General features: G+C 42.6%; 1 protein-coding gene across 7 annotated transcripts in view; it reads right to left on the minus strand.

Annotated features, from left to right (window-relative positions):
- The window catches only part of adgrl3.1 (adhesion G protein-coupled receptor L3.1), a 602,649-nt gene that overhangs the window by 544,278 nt on the left and 32,123 nt on the right, over nucleotides 1-26,248 (minus strand). Inside the window, exon 1 of one of the 7 annotated variants that reach the window (XM_067983442.1) lies at nucleotides 18,291-18,448. The exons of the other annotated variants lie outside the window; for them this stretch is intronic. The gene's annotated coding sequence lies outside the window, so the exon portion shown is untranslated. Of the gene's footprint in view, nucleotides 1-18,290; nucleotides 18,449-26,248 lie in introns of those variants that run through there. 7 annotated transcript variants of the gene reach the window in all.

Raw genomic sequence — 26,248 nt, forward strand, 5'->3', positions numbered from 1 at the left:
ATTATGGAGAATTGCAAGAGATCTTTAACACAGGATCTAAGCTCATGATACAAGCAGGCTACTAGAAACATTGATTCCTTTAGGCTGTCCCATCCTCCATCCTCTGCAAACTTCAGTTCCTCCAAAACTCTGCTACCCCATTTCCTTTCTCTGAACATCACTCACCCCTACCCTTGCTGATCAGCATTGGCTTCCAGTCCCCCTATGCCTAAAATTTAGGATTCTCATCCTTGTATTTAAATCGCTCCACGTCCTCACCTCTCCCTATCTAAAACCTCCTCCAGTGCTACAACTGCCCGCGAACTCTCCGCTCCCGACTCCGGCCACTTGTACAGCTCCCCTCCCTTCCCTCGACCATCGGTAGCTGCGCCTTCAGCCACGTAAGTCCTGTGCTCTGGAATTCCCTCTCTCAACCCCTCCACTTCACTATCCTCCTTTGTAGCCCTCCATAAAACCCACTTTTTCAAACAAGTTTTTGGTCACCCCTTCTTTGGGTCTCTTTCTTCCTTACGCCTCTATGAAGTGCCTTGAGATGTATTTCTATGTTTAGGATGCTATATAAATGCATGTTGTTGTTTGCAAATACTGAATATGTGCCCCAAAGCAAAAAAACACTTTAGGGTCACATATGGGAGGCCACCGTTTTTTTAAATAAATTAGCTAATTTAGATCTTTAGCTATTAAGAGGGGCATATTTTTCTCCCAGTATTACAATTAAATCAGAAACAGACCAAAGTAAACAGGAGAACAAGACTGAGAGACCAGCAACAACAGACCTTGCAACAATTTCTACTGCTGCAGAGTCTTGTTCCTATCCAAAAAAGCATCAGAAGCAATTATAGGGAGAAAAAGTGTCAGTTAAAGGGCTCTTAAGGCTTCATACGCAGAATTAAGCAGAGAGGTGGGGTTATAAAATGGAAAGGGCTGAATTCCATCTAAGAACTGGCATTTAACACCTCAGCAAGGAGCAAGATTCCAAAGCATCACTGCAGCACAGAGGGGAAATTCTGAGCCCCACAACATGGATGCAGCAGCCAATGTCTGAGTGCTGGAAGACTTTGAGGCCTAAGAGTGCATTGGAGGTGCACAACTCACATAAATACCCAAGAAATCCTTTCACCGCCACAAACACAGCGATCTGAGTGTGATGGAGGATCAGTGCCTCAGTAGGGACAATGTAACAAGTTGTGTGTGTGTCACCAGCTTCTGAGCTCTGTAAAGATAGTCAACAATCCACACCGCACTACAAGCTGCAGTAACCATGGCTGATGACAGTTCTGCACAATCCCTCTCTCCCCCCACCCCTCATACTCCAGTAAAGAACGGCTACAATGAGTTACATGGAAAACCAGGGCCTTCGTTAAACAAACTCATGTCGACCCATCGGGGGAGGGGAACTTTACAATATGAAGATGAACAAAACTGCAACAGTATCCTGCTCGCTGTATAACATTGCAATGGACAGCCTTCAATGTGAATTTGAACGAGGGGCACCAACAAGCCATGCAAGACAAGGAGGAGAATGATGCACAACAGGCATCAGTAAACCAACCACTGCAACTAGGGACAGAGGTGTACCAGAGTCTTGATTCCCAATTCTACTGAGCTCTACAAATCGGCCAATTTTACTTCATTTAACACTTTCAATCACCAAACTGATAGTTACCGATTTAGATGTTGTAAGAACTGAATATGTTTCATTGGCTTTACCCTTGGACAACTGACACTTGCCTTTCTGCACAATAAGAGAGACTGCAAAATATATTAAAAAGGGAGTTATTTTTAGTGAGCGAGTTCATGTGGTGCTTCAGAACATGCAATATAAGACTTGAATATATTTTTCTGTTGTGTTTATCCTTGATTTGTGAACTGCTATACAAGTACTGGGTGCTCTAATTCAAAGTGCTCCCCCAGCTGAGGGGATAGCAGTGGTGAATGGAGCGGCTCCTAAGCCAACTTGGCATGCTGACTGCCTGCAGCTGGACTGTGATGTACTAGCATCAGTGCCGGGAGTATCTCTTGCTGGAGATGCTGAAGTCAGATTGCTTTCTGAGGCAGTGCCTGCACCCAACCCGCACTAGGCTACCTGGTAGCACAGAATTCTCTGCTGACGAGACCGTCGCCCAGCTGTTTGTGTGCTGCTCCACGGACAGCATTGCTGGAGGCCGTCTCCTTACAACACCCAATGAATTGCCCGAGTGCAGAACAGTGGGCCTCTATTAGCTTTCAAAAGTTGCAGACACCACCAAATTGGGGGGTGTAGTTAATACAAAAGGAAGAATGTGTCAAAATGCAAGAAGACAATAAAGTTGCAGAATGAGCACGTAACTGGCAAATGAATTTCAATATAGATAAGTGTAAGGTGGTACATTTTGGTAGGAAGAATAAGGAAGTCACATACTGCTTGGAAAAGAGTCTTTAGGGATAGAGGAGCAAAGGGATCTCAGAGTATTGATACTCAAATCATGAAGTAACGACACAGGTTCATAAGACCATAAAAAAGGCAAAGCAAGCACTGGATTTTGTTGTAGAGGGACAGAATTGAAAAGCAAAGAAGTTATGTTAAACTTGTACAGAACCTTGGTTAGGCCACACTTGGAGTACTGTGCAGAGTTCTGGTCTCCATATTATAAAAAAGGATATAGAGGCATTGGAGGAGGGGCAAAAAAGATTCACAAGGATGATACCAGAATTAAGAGAATATACTTATCAGGAAAGACTGAACAGGCCTGGGCTCGTTTGCCTAGAAAAAAAGAGAAGGCTGAGGGGTGACCTCATCGCCTCAGAGTTGCTAGGGTAGATGCAGAGAGAAAATCGTGGGAGGCACCAAAACTAGAGGTTATAAATATAAGATAGTCTCTAATAAATCCAATAGATTTCAGCAGAAACTTCTTTACTTGTAGTAGCTCATTCCATATTTTTAACCACTCTAAGTGGTTGTTGAGGCAAATAGCATTGATGAATTTAAGGGAAAGCTAGATAAGCACACGAGGGAGAAAGGGATAGAAGGGTATGCTGATGGGGTGAGATGAAGTAGGGAGGGAAGAGGCTCGTGTGGAGCATAAACACCAGCATAGACCGGTTGAGCCAAATGGCCTATTTCTCTGCTATAAACTCGATTTAACTCAATGTCGCTCCGTTAGTCCCTTCCCGATTGTTGTCTGGAAGCATTTTGCAGGACGGTTGAAGCAACCCTGACAGCTTATCGTATTCTGAGCCCCCAATCTGAAAATGCTCCACGAGAGGCGCTCCTGCAGCTGTGGGTATATCCTGCATCTCTGTGGTCACCACTGCAGAGAAGCATTTGTTCATTCTTTCCATTGCCATGAACAGGAAGCCAAGCACTAATCAATGCTTGTTGTAATATCAAATATTAGAAGGCAAGCCCACTCTGATCTGGATCCCACAAACACTCGGGAGACCAAGTCAAACCTGTGCCCAAAAGTAAACCTGATGAACCCTCAATGACTGCCACCCCCATTAATACTTCAGCACCAATATCCTGTACATCACTATACATTTGTTACAAAGTGCCTGCATCGGGTCCATGCTTAATACAAGCGTGCATGTGGACTCGGTCAGTGTTCTTCTTGTTGACCACTTAGTTCTCCAAGCTCTGTTACGAGAGCAGATGGACCTGGAGTACACAAGAACACTTAATGGTACTGTGTCTATACTACAAAGCACTAATGAGAGTGTGCAAGGACACATCCATTTGGATCTCATGTTCTCAGATGCAACATTAACCACTTGAGGTCCATGGTCACATCGAAGCAACATAGGGTCAAAATCGTAAAATGTAAGATGGCACAAACCAGGTGATCATGCATTCATCTAATTTTCTGAGACCCAACACCTTTCAGGACCTCAATGCTAACTGTACTAGATTGGAAATTCAATTATCCAGGTTCCCTAGAATATGAGAGGATTTTAGCATTCTCGATGGCCCGATTAAAATTCTTCACAGATGTTGCTTACAAATTTCACACAAACTGAGAAAATGTAGTCAATCGTGGCAGTTTAAACAAAAGCAATAAAATCAGCTGTCATTCAAATAAGCAGAGGTCATCCACTTTATACGTTGGATTATCTCAATGATCAGGTTATTGAGCTGAACTGCGGAAAAATCAATTTCCAGCAACAGATATGCTGACAGCACAGTTCAATGCCCCCAAAGTCACAATTTCAGGTTAAATTGCGTGTAATGAATTCCCTGGCCAACTTAATCCTCCAAAACTGCTTCAAAAAATGCAATTTTTCTTTCTGAATGTTGAATATAAAAACTATTTAGTGCATTCAAACATAAACCTCAACAGATCAAATATTAGTGTTTAGTTTGAGGAGTTGTCCTTGTGATAATCAAGTAGTTCGGTCTTGTTTTGGTCTTGCAGCTATCCCTTCGAGTCATGCACTGTCCGTGACAGTTTAACACCTGTATTGCCTCAGCCAAAATCACCATGTATGTAGCACATTTTTTTTTGTTATTGTCTCCCTGGTAACAGACTGAAGAAAGAGTCTAATACATGACTGTCAGATATGTACAGACTTTGTGATTGGTTCAGTTATGAATATGAAAGCCTATTTTTTTTTGGATGAGGTGGGCTGTTAAGAATTTCTAAATGAGCCTCGGCATCAAATAGAGCACGATATAAAAGGAGCAAACTCAGCACATGCCTCTGAGCTGGGAAAAGCTCTGTAAAAAAGGGACAGTTTCGTTGATAGATTGTGATCTTTTGAGAAGGCAAAAAGAATCTTTTATTTACATATAAATAATATTTATATACATCCACATGATAGTTACAAATTTGCTTCATCATTTAATAATTTTTTTTTATTCGTTCATGGGATGTGGGCGTCGCTGGCGAGGCCAGCATTTATTGCCCATCCCTAATTGTCCTGGAGAAGGTGGTGGTGAGCCGCCTTCTTGAACCGCTGCAGTCCGTGTGGTGAAGGTTCTCCCACTGTGCTGTTAGGAAGGGAGTTCAAGGATTTTGACCCAGCGACGATGAAGGCAATATATTTCCAAGTCGGGATGGTGTGTGACTTGGAGGGGAACATGCAGGTGGTGTTGTTCCCATTTACCTGCTGCTCTTGACCTTCCAGTTGGTAGAGGTCGTGGGTTTGGGAGGTGCTGTCGAACAAGCCTTGACGAGTTGCTGCAGTGCATCCTGTGGATGGTACACACTGCAGCCACAGTGCGCCAGTGGTGAAGGAGTGAATGTTTAGGGTGCTGGATGGGGTGCCAATCAAGCGGGCTGCTTTGTCCTGGATGGTGTCGAGCTTCGAGTGTTGTTGGAGTTGCACTCATCCAGGCAAGTGGAAAGTATTCCATCACACTCCTGACTTGTGCCTTGTAGATGGTGGAAAGGCTTTGGGGAGTCAGGAGGTGAGTCACTCGCTGCAGAATACCCAGCCTCTGACCTGCTTTTGTAGCCACAGTATTCATATGGCTGGTCCAGTTAAGTTTCTGGTCAATGGTGACCCTCAGGATGTTGATGGTGGGGGATTCGGCTTAATGGTTTAAAACTAGAACAACGTCTGATGTGATATTCTGTTGCTTGAGGACTGGAGACAGATCTTGTGGAGGTAATGCCTGTAGATTCAAAATATTGGACAAACCAGGCATTTGTTATCCTAGGCATATTACTGACTAGCTTACCCAAACAGAACAGTGAGACCAGTGAAGACAGTCTCAAAGTGATCCAAAGATGTGAGTGTCAAAAAAAAAATAATGGGGTAAGAAAGGCCCAAAAATGTAACCCCACTCCACACTGTACAAAATGTTACAGCCAATTGAGCCAGTTTCATGGGCGGCCCACAGGACATAGTTGCACTGAAATTTTTGGGTACAGGTATTTTCAAAATTAATATCTGTTCCAAATTCTGGGAACCATGGGAAAGCGCATTGCTATACATTACCTGCTAAAGTCACATGTTTCTACACATGGGATGCCAGTCTCAGACTAAACAGTGAAAAAAAAGCTTTAAAAGGAATGCAATCCCAGGCAAGTCAGCAACACGTTGGCTGAAGGACAAGGAGTCCACAAACACTGTCTTTACTAAAGAAGCACCCTATCCAATTACTCCATAGTTTCCTGGAATTTTTATGTATTAACAATGGCGCATGTCATTAAAACGTCATTACTGTGGCATAAGTTTGCAGCAAATTCAGTCCCACCTTATAACAGATAGATCTTACACTGTTTCAGGTTACTGAAACTGATAGAAGAGTGTCAGGGCACCAATTTTAGCTGGTGGTCAAGTCTGCAAATGAATTAGGGCAATGCATGCTTTTTTGGAACTCTGTCAAAAAGAAATGCTGTGACAATACTGTACAGAGCTTGAAATAAGCAAATATTTTCTCATGCCACAAAGAATATCTCTAAACCAATATTAGATATATACCAAATCAAAAGCAAAATACTGCGTAAGCTAGTCGAGGGCCCTGTTATCCACAGTGAAGAGGAATCCTCGGTTGAGGAAAAAGGAAGACATATCTGAAGCACCGATGTGGATGGTGGCATCGTCGGAACACATGCGTCGGAGACGGAGAAACTGAGAGAATGGAAGAGAGTCCTTACAGGAAGTGGGTGAGAGGAAGTATAATCAAGGTAGCTGTGGGTGTCACCCTATCACAGACCTTCCCTTTTGTTCTTTCCGCCCCTCTTTTCACCCCCTTCCTTTTCCAGGCTCTGTACTTGCTTAAAAACTGTTAAATCTTTACTTCTTCCAGTTCTGACAAAAGGTCATCGACCTGAAACATTAACTCTGTTCTCTCTCCACAAATGCTGAGTAGTTCCAGCATTTTCTGTTTTAGATATACAGTATACTAATTATATAGTTTTGACACCAATCACAATTATCAGACAGACTGGAACATTTAAATCTGGTCTCATTAATACAAAGTCAGAATGCCCAACTTGGGGCGAGGGGATCGGAAAATTGAAGCATCCAGTCCTAGATTTAATTCCAATTTCTATCGCTGGAGACATGTTTACGAACTAAATATTGTTTACAATTTGAGTAAAGTGGGATTTAGTCTCAATTACTGGACTGGTAATCCAGAGGCCTGGAAAAATGATCCAGAGAACGCAAGTTCAAATCCTACCATTGCAGTTTGATCATTTGGATTTAGTTTAAAAAGATAAAATAAAAAGCTGGTATCAGTAAAAGTGACCATGAAGCTGTCCGATTGCCAAAAAAAACCCAACTGGTACATTAATGCCCTTGAGGGAAGGAAATCCACTGTCCTTAAATGGTGTGACAGTCCCACACCAACGTGGTTGACTCTTAACTGCCCTCTGGAGTGGCCTAGCAAGCCATTCAGTTGTAAAAGGGCAACTAGGGACCAGCAATAAAGGGTAGCCTTGCCAGCAATGCCCACATCCCAAGAATGAATTACAAATCTGTAGCACTTTCTGCTCCAGCTTTGTATATTGAACCATTATGCATAATCTAACTTCTTACTCAAATTATGTGCTTGTCACACATGGGTCACACTTTCTTACATGCAAATCTTTGAGTCACACTTCCTTAAATTTCATACTTACACATCAGCAACAAAATTGCAAATGAAGTGTTTGACAGATTCCCCATCAACAAATAGCAAGGAGGAATGAAAATCACCAAAAATTAAAATGCTACAAATCATTATTTTCTGCAGGTGATCTGCAATACTTAAAGCACAATGACAAACAAGCTGTAACAACATTTGAGTTTTAAAGACTTCAAAACAAGGTTAGGTATGAAATTTTGATCTGAACTTTTACAACACAGGGGTTTTCAAATGGTTACTTTTAAAAGAACAAAACAAGCGAGACAGAAACACAGAAATGAGAAACGGAGTTGGATGGAATCATAAATGGGTTAAATTATGAGGACAGGTTGCATAGACTAGGCTTGTATTTCCTTGCGTATAGAAGATTAAGGGGTGATCTAATTGAGGTGTTTTAAGATGATTCAAGGATTTGATAAGGTAGATAGAGAGAAACTATTTCCTCTGGTGGGAGAGTCCAGAACAAGGGGGCATAATCTTAAAATTAGAGTTAGGCCATTCATGGGAGATGTCAGGAAGCACTTCTTCACACAAAGGGTAGTGGAAATCTGGGAACACTCTTCCTCCAAAAAGCTGATGAGGCTAGGCTAATAAAAATATCAAAGCCAAGATTGATAGATTTTTGTTCGGCAAGGGCATTAAGGGCTTCCGAACCAAGGCAGGCAAATGGAGTTAAGATACAGATCAGCCACGATCTAATTGAATGGCGGAACAGACTCGAGTGGCTGAGAGGCCTATTCCTGTTCCTATCTACGTGAGCCAGGGAATGGGAAATATATTTGAAACGGAAAAATTTGCATTGCTTTGGGGAAAATGTTGGGGCGTTGGACATCTCTTTCAAAGAGCTGGCACAGGCACAATGGGCCAAATGGCCTCCTTCTGTGCTGTATGATTCTATGACATGACAATAAAAAGGAAGCGGCACAATCAAAGGAATGGAGATGGAATTTTATTTGTTTATGTATAAATAGGGCCACAGAAGACCAACTAATTACGTGTATATGCAAATTTTTGCAGCCCACCCATTCATATTTTGCATTCATAAAAAATTACATTTATATTGCACCTCTAATGTATAGCCTAAGTCTTAATTACATAAATGGCCTGAGGTGTTACACAGAGAAGAGAATACATGCCAAGTGCTAGTAGAATTAGGCGACATAACTAAAAACATGGTTGATTTGTAGAGGCTTTTAACAGTGCGTCTCCACCACTGCCTCAGCCCATCAGCTACTGAAAGCCTCATCCATGCCTTTGTTACTTCGAGCCTTGGCTATTCCAATGCTCACATGGCCAGCTTCCCACCTTCCACTCTCCATAAATTTCAGTTTATCCAAAACTCTGCTGCCTGTATCCTAATTGACACCAAGGCACGTTCACCTATTACCCCTATGCTTGCTGACCTACATTGGCTCCCGGTCCAGTAATGCCTCAAATTTAAAATTCTCATCCGAGTTAATTTTCCTACATGGCCTTGTCCCTCCCTATCCCTAGAACCTCCTCCAGCCCTAAAACCCTCCGCGATCTCTGCGCTCCTTCAATTCTTGCCTCTTGCGCATCCCCGATTTCCTTCATCCCATCACTGGCGGCCGTGGGAATTCCCTCCCTAAATCTTTTTACCTCTCTCTTTAAAACCTGCCTCACCTGTCCTAATATCTCCTTATGTGGCTTGGTGTCAATTTTTGTCTGATTACATCTCCTGTGAAGCGCTTCAGGACATTTTACAATGTTAAAAGGTGCTATATAAATGCAACTTGTTGCGGTGGTGGTTGTTGTTGAGAGCAGAAAGGGGGAGGAAGGGAATCCCAGAGAGGAGGGTAAAAGTATTTTCAAATGGTTACCTTTTTTGAAAAAAAAAACAGAATGGCTGAAAGCACCATCTCTAATGCAGGAGCAGTGGGAGACCAAAAGGCCAGAATTTGATGGGCACAAGTCTGGAGGGAGGGTTGGACGATGTTACAGTTAGGGTGAAGCAGGGCTGACATTTATTGCCCATCCCTAATTTCCCCTCGAGAAGGTAGCAGTGGGCCGCCTTGTTGAACCGCTGCAGTCCATGTGGTGAAGATGCAACAACAACATGGATTTATATGGCACCTTTAACGTTGTATATAGCGTCCCAAAGCGTTTCACAGGAGCGTTATCAGACAAAATTTGACACCTAGCTGATAAGAGATATTAGGGCAGGTGACCAAAAGCTTGGTCGGAGAGGTAGGTTTCAAGGAGCATCTTAAAAGGAACCGAGAGAGGTAGAGAGGTGAAGGGGTTAGGGAGGGAATTCCAGAGCTTAGGGCTTCGGCGGCTGAAGGCATGGCCTTCAATGATGGAGCAATGAAAACCAAGGATGTGCAAGAGGCTAACAATGTTGTTAGGTAGGGTGAAAACAATAACAAATCACAACTGAAGAGGTAGGGAACATACAAATGTGAGCTTAAGGGATGCAGGTATATTGAATTCCAATTAGGAACCGGAAAGGACATATGAAAACAAAGAATCAACCATGAACAGATAGCAAAGTCTACCAATAAAAAGGCACCAAATTTTTGAAAACGCCTTTAACTTGGGTTCTGTGCAAAGCTGAGCACTTAATAGAAAATAATTTGTCCAACAGAATAAAGACACAAAATGAAAAATACAGCATCATTTTGTGTGTTTGAAATGTTTTCTCTGTGGTAAGCTTCAGCCTAATCTTCATGTGGATTTGCAGAGCGAGAGCTATCAGGTTGCAGATCAGAGCATTTATGCTTTTATATAGGATTGACAGTAGGCTTCCCTATTTACAGAGAATGCTAGATCTTAATGTTTGTAAACTACACTCCCTCCTGCACTAGTATTCATCAATGGACAATTACTGTGAAGGAAACCTCCAATGAAGCCATTATTAGAAACAGCTAAGGTAATTTGTATCGTTTTTGATGTTTTCTACAAAGAAACTAAGATAAAACATGAGCTCTTGAACTTTTTCTTGAGCTAACTTCCAAAGTTAAAAGGGTGTAAATGATGTACTAGTTGATTTCCTGAAAATAAAGTTGCCCAGTAGAGGATTTGGATAGCAATGACTCAAAGTAGGTCTTTATACTTTCCATTGCATTCAAACAGTTTCACCAAATGTATTTCTTTAATTTGTGTTTATATACAGAACTCATGAATAACCATTGTTCATGTAAACAGTAACAGGTTCTGGAAGGACTGTAGTCAAGTTTGGAGGCAGGTTCCGAATACAAGTTCTGATTTAAACATGCATTTAAGTACAATCTTTTAGTGACATAAGTTGCAGAGTTATTTGGTAAAGGAAAGATGCAAAAAGATTCACTCTTACGTTTTAGACATTTCTTAACCTTTCCTAGAAAAGCTCATCTTAAATGGACGGGTAGCAAGAGCTGCATAGATTTATTTAAGTAACTGTGGTATTTGTTTATCTACCTTCTTGCGGATGGTACGAAAAACATTATTTCCCAGGAACCAAATACTGATCGCACTATCTAAGGAGATCTTACCGAATGCTCTCTAAGATATGCATCCCTCTCCCCCAGCAACAGCAAAACTGGCCTACTGTGAGCAATGCCACAATTGCACTTGTGCTTGGCTCGCAGCTGATCTCCCAGAGTTGCTGAATAGGGAACAGCAGCAAGCATTACTGCTGAGGCCTTGCTCTTTCACTTTATGTGCACATTGTTTTGAGATGCTTCTTTCACACTTCAGGCATCGTGCTCTGTCAGACATGCAAAGTTCTGTGTCACACTTTTAAATAAAAAGTACACAAAAAACAAAATGTTGCCAGAAAAACAATCATCCTCTAATCGTCATCAAACCAGCGGACAAAGGAGGAATAATTGTCATACAGAACAGAACGGACTATTGCAAAGAAGCATACTGACAACTGGACAACCAGGAACACTACAGACAGTCACCCGCAGATCCGACCAAAGAACACACCCACCAGCTCAATAACTGATCGAGACCTTCGATCCAGGCCTTCAAAGCATCCTACGTGCTCTCATTCCACGTACTCCCCGCGTGGGAGACTTCTACTGCCTCCCAAAGATACACAAAGCCAACACACCCGGACGTCCTATCGTATCAGGCAACGGAACCCTGTGTGAGAACCTCTCTGGATAAGTCGAGGGCATCCTGAAACCCATCGTACAGTGAACCCCCAGCTTCTGTCGCGACACTACAGACTTCCTACAAAAACTCAGCACCCACGGACCAGTTGAACCAGGAACACTTCTCACCACGATGGATGTCTTGGCACTCTACACCAGTATCCCCCACGATGACAGCATCGCTGCAACAGCCTCAGTACTCAACACCAACAACAACCAATCTCCAGACGCCATCCTACAACTCATCCGCTTCATCCTGGATCACAATGTCTTCACCTTCGATAACCAGTTCTTTACCCAAACACACGGAACAGCCATGGGGACCAAATTTGCACCCCAATACGCCAACATTTTCATGCGCAAGTTCGAGCACGACTTCTTCACTGCACAGGACCTCCAACCAACGCTATACACCAGATACATCGACGACATTTTCTTTCTATGGACCCATGGCAAAGAATCACTGAAGAGACTACACGATAACATCAACAAGTTCCATCCCACCATCAAACTCACAATGGACTACTCCTCAGAATCGGTTTCTTTCTTGGACACACAAATCTCCATCAAAGACGGGCACCTCAGCACCTCACTCTACCGCAAGCCCACGGACAACCTCACGATGCTCCACTTTTCCAGCTTCCACCCTAACCACGTCAAAGAGGCCATCCCCTATGGACAGGCCCTACGAATACACAGGATCTGCTCAGACGAGGAGGAACGCGATGGACACCTACAGACGCTGAAAGACGCCCTTGTAAGAACGGGATATGACGCTCGACTTGTCGATCGACAGTTCCGACGGGTCACAGCGAAGAATCGCATAGACCTCCTCAGAAAGCAAACACGGGACGCAACCAACAGAGTACCCTTCGTCGTCCAGTACTTCCCCGGAGCGGAGAAACTACGCCATGTTCTCCGCAGCCTTCAACATGTCATCAATGACGACGAACACCTCGCTAAGGCCATCCCCACGCCTCCACTACTCGCCTTCAAACAGCCACCCAACCTCAAACAGACCATCGTTCGCAGCAAATTACCCAGCTTTCAGGAGAACAGCGTCCACGACACTACACAACCCTGCCACGGCAACCTCTGCAAGACATGCCAGATCATCGACACAGATACCACCATCACACGAGAGGACACCACCCACCATGGTTCATACTCCTGCGACTCGGCCAACGTTGTCTACCTCATACGTTGCCTACCTCATACGTTGCAGGAAAGGATGCCCCGGAGCATGGTACATTGGCGAGACCATGCAGACACTGCGGCAACGGATGAACGGACACCGCGCAACAATCGCCAGACAGGAGGGTTCCCTCCCAGTCGGGGAACACTTTAGCAGTAAAGGACATTCAGCCACCGATCTTCGGGTATGCGTTCTCCAAGGCGGCCTTCGAGACACACGACAACGCAAAATCGTCGAGCAGAAATTGATAGCCAAGTTCCGCACCCATGAGGACGGCCTCAACCGGGATCTTGGGTTCATGTCACGCTACACGTAACCCCACCAGCAGGAAAAAAAAGTGATCTGTTTTTAATACAACTGGAAATTCTCTCTCTCTGCCTTTCGGGTCTCTTTCTCGCTGTCTGTGTCATTTGACCCATTGTGTATTCAGTATACTGGGACCTACTGTTTTCCGTGGCTAACCTGTCTGAACACCAACGACACCTTTGATTGGTGTGATGGTGTCCCAGCCTAATATAAGATATGCGATTTGAGAACCTCTCATTCGCTCACTCACCTGACGAAGGAGATAATCTCCGAAAGCTTGTGATTTTAAAATAAAATTGTTGGACTATAACCTGGTGTTGTAAGATTCCTTACATTTGTCCACCCCAGTCCATCACCGGCATCTCCACATCATAATTAATCTCAGCTATTCCTCATCTCCAACTGACCCATTTACAGCAATTAGATCTTGTGGCTTTAAAAGGCACAGGTCAGGTTACACACAGCTGCATTTTAGCAGCAGAATGTTACATGGTATAATGCTCCTATTCTGATAACACTGCTTGTCCTCCAACTTACTGAGCACAACACCACAAAGAACTACTAGTTCTGCTGAATATTCACTTCTTTCAAGTCAACAAGCTAGAAATCTAGATTAGTTCCTGACCACATTACATTCCTCCTCCTTTTAATGCAAAGTCACATAATTCAAATTATCTGACGATTCATTCTTTTTCAGCACTAAATTCCCACTTGGTTGTATTATTAATGTTGTTTAATTCAAATAACTGAATAATTCAATGTTTTTAATGCAAAAAGCATGATATTATCAGCAGACTCGACACTTTCAGACCGGTTAGCTTCCACGTCCACTTGAATGCATTTTCAAATTGGTAGTTATGTATCTCAGGAGAGATATGAACTGCAACTCACCCAGTTCAACGCATCAACCAAATAGACCCCAACCTCATCAGTTCACCTTAAAATAAACACCAAAAATAAAATAAAACTACAGTAAAAGCATTCTAAGTCCAGTAACACAATGCGTCACTGTCAGCAGTGAGATAGGATATCTCCACTTTTGATAGTGAATATAACTCACATGAGACTTTATCCATGAGTAATCCAGTCAGCCTTGCTGGTGAAGATATTTATCACATCTCCCTGGTGCCCATAATATACCTTCTGTGCTTCAGTATATGTGCTCATCTTAGAAATAATCCAAATAGCTTTGAAGCAAGTTCAACAGAAATGCAAAGCAGTTTTAGCAATCTCTTGAATATTTAAGTGGAAATGAAGTAAATAGCTTGGAGAGTCAGGCATCAAAAGCAAAGGCAGTATCCTTTTAACCTACCTGTTTCTGGTGAATCCACTCTTGCATGTCAAAAAAATAGGCCTGGGGTTTCTGCATGATTTCCACCCCAACAGTGGAATCAGGGCAGAATCAAATCAAATAGCACAAAAGATCATGGAAATTTTAAACGTAAGTGAATGTTGCACCCATAACTACTTTACGCTCAAGTATCCGCAATCTTTTACGCTAATTCAACAGTCTTTTCGCCCGAACCAGTCCCCGCTCACAAAACTGGCCACACTCCAAGGTTGGAAAGGCGAGTTTCTGCCGATTGCACCCATCTAGGATGGGGTTCATCACATTGCGCCTAGGTGTGCCATTGCACACAGACACCTGCGGTCACATTAATCCAGCATCAGTTACCTGACCAGCAGTCAACTGAAGCCACAGATCTGCCATGCTGCTGCAGAAATCATCAACAGAGAAATGTGCTGCTTACTGGTGGTCTCCAGCCTCACTGAAGGGGAATTTATTTTCCTCTTACCTTTTACACAACCCCACACCAGCGCTTTGAGGCCCATTGGCCCTGTTCCAGTCACACAGATAACACATTCGATAATGCTGCTCGATTGTGCTGATTCATGACAAATTTTATGCTAGGACTTATGCTAATGAGTTTGCATGGAAACTTGGGTGTAACTTCACTTCAGCAAAACCAGCGCAGTGACGGGTGCATTCTGGCAACAATTTGCCAAGTGCGCCCTGGAGGAAACTCCATGCCAGTGTAAAGGAGCTGAATATGAATGGAGCAGAATCATCAACTCAGATGATTCCTGTTAATCCTGCTCCCTCACAGAGTTGGGTTCAGTAACTGCTCTACATCAAACTTACTTCTACCTCTCCTTGTTCATGCTCACTATTAGTTATTTATTGATTGCAGCTTTTAAAAACCACTGGCATCGATAGCCAAGTAAACAAATGTATGTCTTTATGGGTTCATGGGTTACCATCATAAAATTACCTACAAATGTGGTATTTTTTTTAACCCCTTTCTAATTTTTTCCTTGTCCTGAAGGTACCTACTCACATTGAGATACTAAATTGTGGCATGCCCAACCAGAGGATCATTCTTAATTTATGAGCCCAAATCGCTATTTAACAATATGGTCCATCACGGATAAGCCTCATCTCGTCACCCAGTAGCCACATCCAGGTATTTACAGCAGGGGCCACACTGGTTGACACACCCACCAACTAAGCCATCAAAACTACCAAACATAGCAATGGTAATAAGTTACACCCAACCTCCATAACCTTAAAGGTGGATCATTTCATAAAATGCTGGTATTTTATAATGCAACTTCGGCAAGTCTTGTTCCCTCATCTTGGTTTGGAAACATCAACTTGTATAGTTTGGCTATAACGGGGCAAATGCATCAGTACAGAAAAGCTACATGCATATAGTGGGCGCTGAACCTGTAATAGCATTCTCTCCAGTTAACCTTATTAACATTCATCAACTGTTGTAATTATAGCTTATTCTGAACTAAATCATGCATTTAAAAAAACTTTCAATTTTACTCATGTGACTTATTGAAAGCATTTATGCTAACTGGCTCTTGTAGCACAGAGTCCAATTTATAAGTGTTGCAAAGCATTGCAAGACCTTCCACCTCAATTGGGTTTTTACTTTGTTTCTTTCAGGCACAGATCATAATTTTCCAATTAGAAGCAGCAATCCTGAAGTGTGACTCTGCTTCACGACTTTGAGTGAGCTCAGAATATAAAACAGGTTTCAATACTACATTCACAGCATCACTTACATCTCCAAAAGTAAAATCGTTGCTCAAGATGAAGACTGAAAGAATTCAAAACTCAGCTTGTTGTCAAGCCCTCTGCAATCACATTTTTAAAAATGCAATCACTTTTGACAACTTTAATTTCATGAGCATGGACATCAAACACAAAGGGATTGATGTTGATGCTTTTCTTTCTCCCTCCTCCTCCCCCATTTTGCTTTCAGGAAAGTCTTGTTTTGTATAAGCATCATAAATTTGGCGATATAATGCTCAAAACTAACCCAAGAGGCAATCACAAGGACATCAACCAGAAAAAGGAGATCCTATCCTTTTGTCAAACTGCAGCTCTTTAAAAGGGGACGTATCAACTGAATGGCTCTAAGGTTATAAACCTATACATTTACTGGCGTCTAAGTCACTTCACTTTAAAGCATAAACAAAATGTGCAAACTTGGTTACAGACAGCCTGGCATCAGACATTTTAAAGATATAAAGTGCAGCTGGCAATCCAATTATGTCATTAGAACTGAACTCCTGTTGGCACTGTACAGGGAAAATTATACAAAATGTCTGCTGCCAGGCAGCCTCATCAATCTAAATCCACAAGTGAGATCAAAAAGCAAGAGGTGACAAAGACACCAGTAACTGTACTAGTTCTTTCTGTATTGCATTTTGGCATCATCAGCATGTAAACCACCTGATCTGGGCAACATGTTGGTACAAAATAAATTTGTCCTTTCAATAGAAAACTTGATTTTTTTTTAAAAATGACCAAGGCACAAAGAGGGGGATGGGGGGGGGGGGGGGGGGGTGTTGGAGAGAGGGAGAGGAGAAACAATACCACAGTTTGGAATATTCACTTAACATTCAGTTTCAGGACTGGTAAATAAACTTGCCATTCTATTGATTAATATGCCTGTCTGAACTTAAATTGGTTTCTGATGTTAGTTTTTGGACATTACCTCAGATTTCCCCACCTGTACCCAGTGTGCACAGCAGTAACTTGACTGGTATGAAAGGGTGAACAAAAGGTTGGCAACTTCCATTTGCTTTTTGTTGATTCAACATGCAGCAAATGGTTTTTAATCTCAGGTTCTGAATAGGCTGCTGTCAGAGCCATGGTTACCCAATAACAGAATTGCAATACAAGAAGAAAAACATGTCTGCACCACAAATATTTTAATTATGCAAAATAACAAAATCTGGAAAGACAAGGAGGAATACAAAACCACAAGTGAGCCGAAGCCTTTGTGCAGATACTTCAGTTATCCCCGCCCAATGGAAGTGCCCTATCCCCTATGCTGCTCAGCCAGCATTAGGAAAGGATACAAGTTTTTTTTAGACCAGTCATAATGACGGGTGTACTGCACAGTTGGTTCAAAAGAATACCTAAAGTTTGGAACATAAGGAATCCCCTTCCCTTCCCCATAAAGGTCAGTATCCAGCACCTAAAAGTCAGCTGTTGTAACACCTACAGGGTAATATCCTGCTGACAGTCACTATTTAGTTTGACACATTAAGAGTGGCCATTTGGTGAGGCACTGGAAAGCTGCCATCACCCACAGAATTATGGCAGAGTAAGAGTCAGCATCTTCAGGACAGGGGAGAAAACTCAATTGTAGCGTTGTCAAAACTTCAAGGGACAATGAAGAGTAATATCAAGCGTGTGAAGAATTTTCAAATCCAACTGGCTAACTCATGTTTGTAGATACAGCCTTATATTTCATTCACAATTAACAACGTGTACCAAAAGTGTTTTGCATGGATGCTAAACTTGGGAGCATAAATCGGGTGTAAAGACTTGAACTCATTTCTCCAAGGAGCCTCATTCTGGTGTCAGATTGGGCCCTAACAGCAACATCGATGCAAAGCAAAACTGCTTCGCATCAACCCTACAGTGGTAGTAAATGCACCGCAAAATGGAACTGTTCACGTTTTGTTTCCTATTGAACTTGGAGGCTTAGCAAAAAAGTTACACAAAAAAAATGCAGCGGAACGTTTTAAATGGAAATGAAATGTAATAATTAAAGCAGAATACAAAGAAACATTAAGGCGAAAGATAATGAAAAGCAACACTCACCCACTACCTCACTGGCAGCATTAGTACATTTTCCTCTCAATTCTACGTGGCAAAAATGGATTATTAAACTTCCCATACCTTAATCTGTCCCACTCATGCATTGTCCTACCCTACTGGGGGGATTGGGGTGGGCAGAGAAAGGAGTTACCAACCAGTAGAACCGGAACACAGACGCAGAACAGCAGAGGTTTAATTAAAATGCTCAGACTCAAAGTACACTCATCATTCTCTTACTGCTGTAATTATTTAACCAGCTTGCATTACAGCAGCACACAAAAAAACAGACTAAAGGTCTCAAGCTTCAATGATAAAATAGATCACAGTTACACACACATTTCAATAAGCAGCAGCCACTCAGGTAGAACAAGGCTATTAAACGTAAAGTCTGTACATGACATGTGATCAGCCTGAAAGGTGGAAGCTAGTTTTGAAGTGCAGTCTTTTTGTTTGGGGGCGGGGATGGAGGGGAGGAAAGAGAAAGCCCAAGACATGGAACGCTGTCAGGAAGGAAAACAAGGTAAATCCAGCAACAACGATGTGACTCTAAGTTTGGGCTTTAAAAGCCTGTAGTTTATTTTTAAAGGAGTGGAGGGGTTAGACCAAAGGAGGTCAGAAGTGTTGCAATTTTGAGGTCCTGGGGAAAGAAAGGAGACAGTGTGACAAATGTTGATTTCAACACAGAGAAGATGTGAGACGGAAAATGAACATGTAGGGCAACGTAGATGAAAGCAAAATGAACATGTTCTACCAGCAAAGGTAGTACAGTAAAGTTCTCTTTCTGGGGACTTTGGCTGAAGTTTAATTTGCAAAGATTTATTTAAGGTAGATTGGACCTCCAAGGTGATGGTTTAGCATCCCTGCTCTTTCCTCATAGCCCTGCAAATTTATCCTTTTCAAGCTGGAGCTCCCTGGAAGACTAAAGATATAGAGATTAAAATGAAACAGAAAAGGAGGCTTATGACAAATGTATGGTTCATAACACAGTAGAGAACCAGGATGAATACAGAAAGTGCAGAGGAGATCTAAAAAAAAGGAATATGAGGGGCAAAGAGAGAGTATGAGAATCGATTAACAGTTAACATAAAAGGGAACCCCAAAAGTCTTTTATAAACATATAAATAGTAAAACGGTAGTCACAGGAATGGTGGGACCGATTAGGGACAAAGAGAATTTCTTGTGGAGGCAGAGGGTATGACTGAGGTACTAAGTGAATACTTCACATCCGTCTTTACTAGAGAAGAGGATGCTGCCATTGTAGCAGTAAAGGAGGAGGTAGTAGCGATATTGGATAGGATGAAAATAAAGGAGGTACTTAAAAGATTAGCAGTACTCAAAGTAGAAAAGTCACCCGGTCCAGATGGGATGCATCCTAGGTTACTGAGGGAAGTAAAGATGGAAATTTCGGAGGATCTAGCCATAATCTTCCAATCCTCGTTAGATATGGAGGACTGGAGGACTGCAAATGTTAAACCCCTGTTCAAAATAGGGGAGGGGGGTAACTGACAATTACAGACCAGTCAGCCTAACGTTGGTGGTAGGGAAACTTTTAAAGACAATAACCAGGAACAAAATTAATTGGCACATAGAAAGGTACGGGTTAATAAATGAATGTCACCACAGATTTGTTAAAGGGAAATAGTGTTTGACTAACTTGATTGACTTCTTTGATCGGAAAGGGTTGATGAGGGTCGTGCTGTTGATGGTTGTGTATATGGACTTCTAAAAGGTATTCGATGAGGTACCACATAATAGGCTTGTAAGTAAAATTAAAGCCCATGGGATTAAAGGGACAGTGGCAGCGTGGAAACAAAATTAGCTAGGGGACAGAGAGCAGAGAGTAGTGGTGAACGGTTGTTTTTCAGACTGAAGGGAACGATACAGTGGTGTTCCCCAGGGGTCAGTGCTCTTTTTGATATTTATTAATGACATGGAATTGGGTATAGGGGATATAATTTCAAAGTTTGCAGATGAAACGAAACTCAGAAATATAGTAAACAATGTGGAGGATAATAACAGACTTCAGAAGGACAGACAGACTGGTGAGATGGGCAGACACATGGCAGATGAAATTTAATGCAGAGAAGTGTGAAGTGATACATTTTATTAGGAAGAAGAAGGAGGAGAGGTAATATAAACTAAATGGTATAATTTTAAAGGGGGTGCAGGAACTGAAAGTCCAGGGGTGCACAGACACAAATCTTTGAAGGTGGCAGGACAAGTTGAGAAGGCTGTTAAAAAAGCACATGGGATCTTGGGCTTTATTAATAGATGTAAGGAGTCTTACAACACCAGGTAATAGTCCAACAGCTTTATTTGAAATCACAAGCTTTCGAAGCTTTCCTCCTTCGTCAGGCGAGTGTAGGATTCCATAAAGGCATAGCATATATACTCAGAACAATGCCTGGTGATTACAGATAAACTTTCCAACTGCCCGTTATCACACCTCAGCAGAGATATAATGAAAGCAATCAAAGGAGTGGATGGTGTTCAGACAGAGAAACATTGCATCCCAGACTACTGAATACACAAACGGTCAGGACACAGACAGACAGACAGACAATGACCAGTTGTATTAAAAACATAACTTTTTTTTCGCTGGTGGGGTTACATGTAGCGTGACATGAACCCAAGATCCCGGTTGAGGCCGTCCTCATGGATGCGGAACTTGGCTATCAATTTCTGCTAGACGATTTTGCGTTGTCGTGTGTCTCGAAGGCCGCCTTGGAGAACGCTTACCCGAAGATCAGAGGCTGAATGTCCTTGGCTGCTGAAGTGTTCCCCGACTGGGAGGGAACCCTCCTGTCTGGCAATTGTTGCGCGGTGTCCGTTCATCCGTTGTCGCAGTGTCTGCATGGTCTCGCCAATGTACCATGCTCCGGATCCTTTCCTGCAACGTATGAGGTAGACAACGTTGGCCGAGTCACAGGAGTATGAACCATGTACCTGGTGGGTGGTGTCCTCTCGTGTGATGGTGGTATCTGTGTCGATGATCTGGCATGTCTTGCAGAGGTTACCGTGGCAGGGTTGTGTGGTGTCGTGGACGCTGTTCTCCTGAAGGCTGGGTAATTTGCTGCGAACGATGGATTGTTTGAGGTTGGGTGGCTGTTTGAAGGCGAGTAGTGGAGGTGTGGGGATGGCCTTAGCGAGGTGTTCGTCATCATCGATGACATGTTGAAGGCTGCGAAGAACATGGCGTAGTTTCTCCGCTCCGGGGAAGTACTGGACGACGAAGAGTACTCTGTTGGTTGTGTCCCGTGTTTGTCTTCTGAGGAGGTTTATGCGATTTTTCGCTGTGGCCCGTCGGAACTGTCGATCGATGAGTCGAGCGTCATATCCCGTTCTTACTAGGGCGTCTTTCAGCGTCTGTAGGTGTCCATCGCGTTCCTCCTCGTCTGAGCAGACCCTGTGTATTCGCAGGGCCTGTCCATAGGGGATGGCCTCTCTGACGTGGTTAGGGTGGAAGCTGGAAAAGTGGAGCATCGCGAGGTTGTCCGTGGGCTTGCGGTAGAGTGAGGTGCTGAGGTGCCCGTCTTTGATGGAGATTCGTGTGTCCAAGAATGAAACCGATTCTGAGGAGTAGTCCAAGGTGAGTTTGATGGTGGGATGGAAGCAAGGAAGTTATGCTAAACCTTTATAAAACACTGGTTAAGTCTCAGCTGGGGTAGTGTTGTCAAATTTGGGCACCACACATTAGGAAGAATGTCAAGGCCTTAGAGACGGTGCAGAAGAGATTTACCATAAAAGGTACCAGGGATGAGGGATTTCAGTTATGTGGAGAGACTGGAGAAGCTGGGGTTGTTCTCCTTAGAACAGAGAAGGTGAAGGGGAGATTTGATAGAGGTGTTCAAAATCATGAATGGTTTTGAGAGTGTAAATCAGGAGAAACTGTTTCCAGTGGCAGAAGGGACAGTCACCAGAGGACACAGGTTTAAGGTGATCGGCAAAAGAGCCAGAGGCGACAAGGGGATATATATTTTCTTTTTTTAAACGCAGCGAGTTGTAATGATCTGGAATGCACTGCCTGAAAGGGTGATGGAAGCAGATTCACTCGTAACTTTCAAAAGGGAATTAGATAAATACTTGAAGGGGAAAAAATTACAGGGCTATGGGGAAAGAGCAAGGGAATAGGACTAATTGGATAGCCCTTTCAAAGAGCTAGCACAGACACGATGGGCCTCCTCCTGTGCTGTATCTACTATGTGATATCCAATTCCCTTTTGAAAGTTACTACTGAATCTGCTTCCACCACTCTTTCAGGCAATGCATTCCAGATCATAACTCGCTGCATAAAATTAGAATCCATAATAGCTTTTTAAAACAGGAAGTGAACAAATATTTGAAATAAAGTTTACAGCTGTGGGAAAGGGCACTGTGAAGAGCTGGCACAGGTAAGATGGGCAAATTCTATGCTGTAATGCCACCTACTCTGGGCAACTAGGTAGATGATGGGCAATAAATGTGGCCATGCCAGCATTGCCCACATCCTAAGAACAAATTTTAAAAACTCAGTTCAGGGTCAAATACGACACTGTTAGTCGTGTATACTTTTGTTCAGCCTGAGCAGGTGGCTAGAGATGGGAAATGACATCAGTGGCAATGGAGCATGAACAAAAAAAAAAATCCTCAAAGTAAATGCAGTGCAATTGTGCCAGAATTTAAATAGTTATGTAAGGAACTGTCACTTTCACTTGAGATTCTGTAAATTCAAATAAGCGTACAGCGCAAAATAATGAAGTACGTTAATATACTGACTCGCAAGGAGAAACACCTGTATCCAGAAAATACTAGAAGATTTCTTGAGTGGAGCATCATACATTATTCACAAAACGGAGCCACGGTGTACCAGTCAGAAAACTAATAGTCTGAAGCTAGTGCCAACTGCATCAGTTGAAGGCAAGTGCAACAATGACTAATGGTGTGGGGGTTTGGAATGTACGCACATATGAATTTCAAAAGCAAGTGGGACACAAACAAATGCACTTTGCTTGATTTTGGCATTGACTCTCAACAAAAGGAGTTGACTTTTAAGCCATTATTAGATTGTTAAGACACGGTATTTTGCAGGGATAACAAGCTATTAACAGCTCACTTTCTCATCTGAAACAACGGCTTTTCGAGCCCTAGGCAAAAGTAAAAGAATTACTTTAGATCGGACAGAAAATATTGAAACAGTTACATGATCAGGACATTTCTGACTACACTTGGAGAACTGGTGAATGTGGCCGTGTTACGCACTCCCTTTTCCTCTGAAACTCTAGTCTCTATGATCCATAGGTCTATCTCATTTGATCATGATCATCACAACGTGCTTGTGTAAGAGCAAATTTCGGAGGAAACCAGAGAGTGCAGCATGATGCAGCTGATGTACTTATTCTCTGCAGTCTGCTGGCCTCAGTCAGGTGTGTTTGGGGGGTGGGGGGGCAGATAGAGGAGGGTGCTAGCTCCAGCTGCTATACACGAGAACTGGTAGAGATAACCACCAGCATCAGATTAAGTAGGTATCACCAATTTTGGATTCCACTGAGTTCCACAGTAAGTTTGGCACCACATCTGTAACATGACATGACCTCATATTCAGCCCCTCGAGTCTGTTCTGCCATTCAATTAGATCATGGCTGATCTGTACCTCAACTCTGTTTAGTACCTTTGTTCCATATCCCTTGATACCTTTGCCTAACAAAAATCTACCTACCTCAGTCTTGAAAATTTCAATTGATCCCGGAGTTCTAGATTTTCACTACCCTTGTGCGAAAAAATGCTTCCCGATTTCACTCCTAAAATGGCCAGCTCTAATTTTAAGCTTATGCCTTCTTGTTCTGGATTTTCCCCTCCAGAGGAAACAGTTTCTCTGTATCTACCCTATCAAATCACTTAATCATTTCAAAAACTTCAATTAAAATCATCCCTCAACCTTCTAAACTCAAGTAAAGATAGCCAAGTTTATGCAACCTGGTCTCATAATTTAACCCTTTCAGCCCAGGAATCATTCTGGTAAATCTGTGCTGTGCCCCTTCCAAGGCCACACATCTTACCTGAAGTCCAGTGCCCAAAACTGAATGCAGCGTCCCAGATGGGGTCTGACCAAGGCTCGGTACAACTGAAGCATAACTTCCTCACTTTTGAATTCCAACCCCAACATTCCATTTGCCTTTTTGATTACTTTTTGTACCTGTGCACTTACTTTTAGTGATGTGTACATGGACACCTAAATCCCTTCATACTTCCACAGCTCCTAGTCTTTCACCATTAAGAAAATATTCTGATTTGTTTTTCCCAGATACAAAAGTAGATGACCTCACACTTTGCCACAGTGAACTCCATCTGCCATAGTTTTGCCTACTCACTTGGTCTATCCATGCTCTTTGGAACTTCCTGCTCCCATCCACACAACTTAGTGTGATCTGCAAAACTGGATATACAACCTTCTATTCCTTCATCTAACTCATTGAAGTATGGTGAAAAGCTGAGGTATAGTACAGATTCCTGGGGAACACCACTTGTCACATCCCACCAATCAGAGAACAAACCCTTTATACTTACGCTCTGTCTTCTACCTCCCAACCCATGTCACAAGGTTACCTCCAATTCCATGCACTCTCATTTCTGCTACTAATTTCTTGTGCGGAACACCAAACACCTTCTGGTAGTCCTTATGGACAACAACCATAGACACTCCCCAATCCAATGTAATAGCGACTTCCTCAAAAAATTCAACTAATTAGTCAGACATGACATACCCTTCACACTCTGCTGACTCTCATCAGCTGATACTTGTCCAAGTGCTCAGTCACTCTGTCTCTGATGATAGATTCCAGTAACTTCCCCACAACTGATAGGTCTATAGATCCCTAATTTCTTCCTCCCTCCGTAAATAATGGAGTGATATTTGGAATTTTCCAATCCAAAAGGCATAATTCCTGAATCTCGAGAGCTTTGGAAAATTATGACTGATGCACCTGAAATTTCCTCATCTATTTCTTTTAATACCCTGGGTAAACTTCACAACTGAAAGGGAATCTGGCAGTTCATTTTAGGGTTAGAAGCCAAGCCTCTTACGGCATCAAACATCCCCATGCACTACAGAAATCAACAGACCATCACAATGATACAGAAGTAATGGCATTAAGAACAGGCATGCTTTGGTAAGACATGAACTTTGGAACTAATCATCTTTTCATAAAGATATGCATATGGAAACCATGCATCAGCTTGTTGACATTTTCCCTCCACTGAGATTGGCGATTATTAGTTATCAACCAATCATGTTAGATGAACAACTTGTGCCTTTAATTTAGTAAAACTTCACATGGTGCTTCACAGTCGCGTAATCAGACAAAAATTAACACTGTGCTGAAGGAGACATTAGGACAGCTTGGTCGAAGAAATAGGTTTTGAGGAGGGTCTTAAAGGAGGAGAGGTAGAGATGCAGAGAGGATTAGGGAAAGAATTCCAGAAATTGGGGCCTAGGCAGCTTGGCTATCTGAATCAAATCACACTGATTTGCCTCACGTTTATATGCAATCAGTTTTAAGAGTTATAGTTACATGGTATATTTGTCTCTAAAGTTATATATAGCAAGTAAGCTGCTAAAAACACAGGTTTTCATTTTCCTGAAAATTTCCTTCAAGAATAGTTGCAGCCACTTTTGTTTTGCTATAAGGAGGATGTTTCCTGGTGTCCATTTATTAACTTCAGCATTCCCCTTGTGAAATTGCCAGGGTTTGGAAATAAAGAGAATGGAATTGGATTGATGGTGAGTTTTAGTTAAGAGTCCAACATTTTGGATTTTACTATAGAACACTCCCCGGATGCGTGATGCATGCCACTGGTCCTTTTATGGATGAATGCAGTGCCCAATTATGTTGTGTAACTTTGAAAGCTGTTCAATTAGTTTATGCGCTTGCAGTGATGATCCTACTGTTACCGTGCAGTAACCAGGAAGCATGCCCATACCTTCC

Source organism: Heptranchias perlo, chromosome 4 (genome assembly GCF_035084215.1).
Source record: "Heptranchias perlo isolate sHepPer1 chromosome 4, sHepPer1.hap1, whole genome shotgun sequence".
NCBI classification, from domain to species: Eukaryota; Metazoa; Chordata; class Chondrichthyes; order Hexanchiformes; family Hexanchidae; genus Heptranchias; species Heptranchias perlo.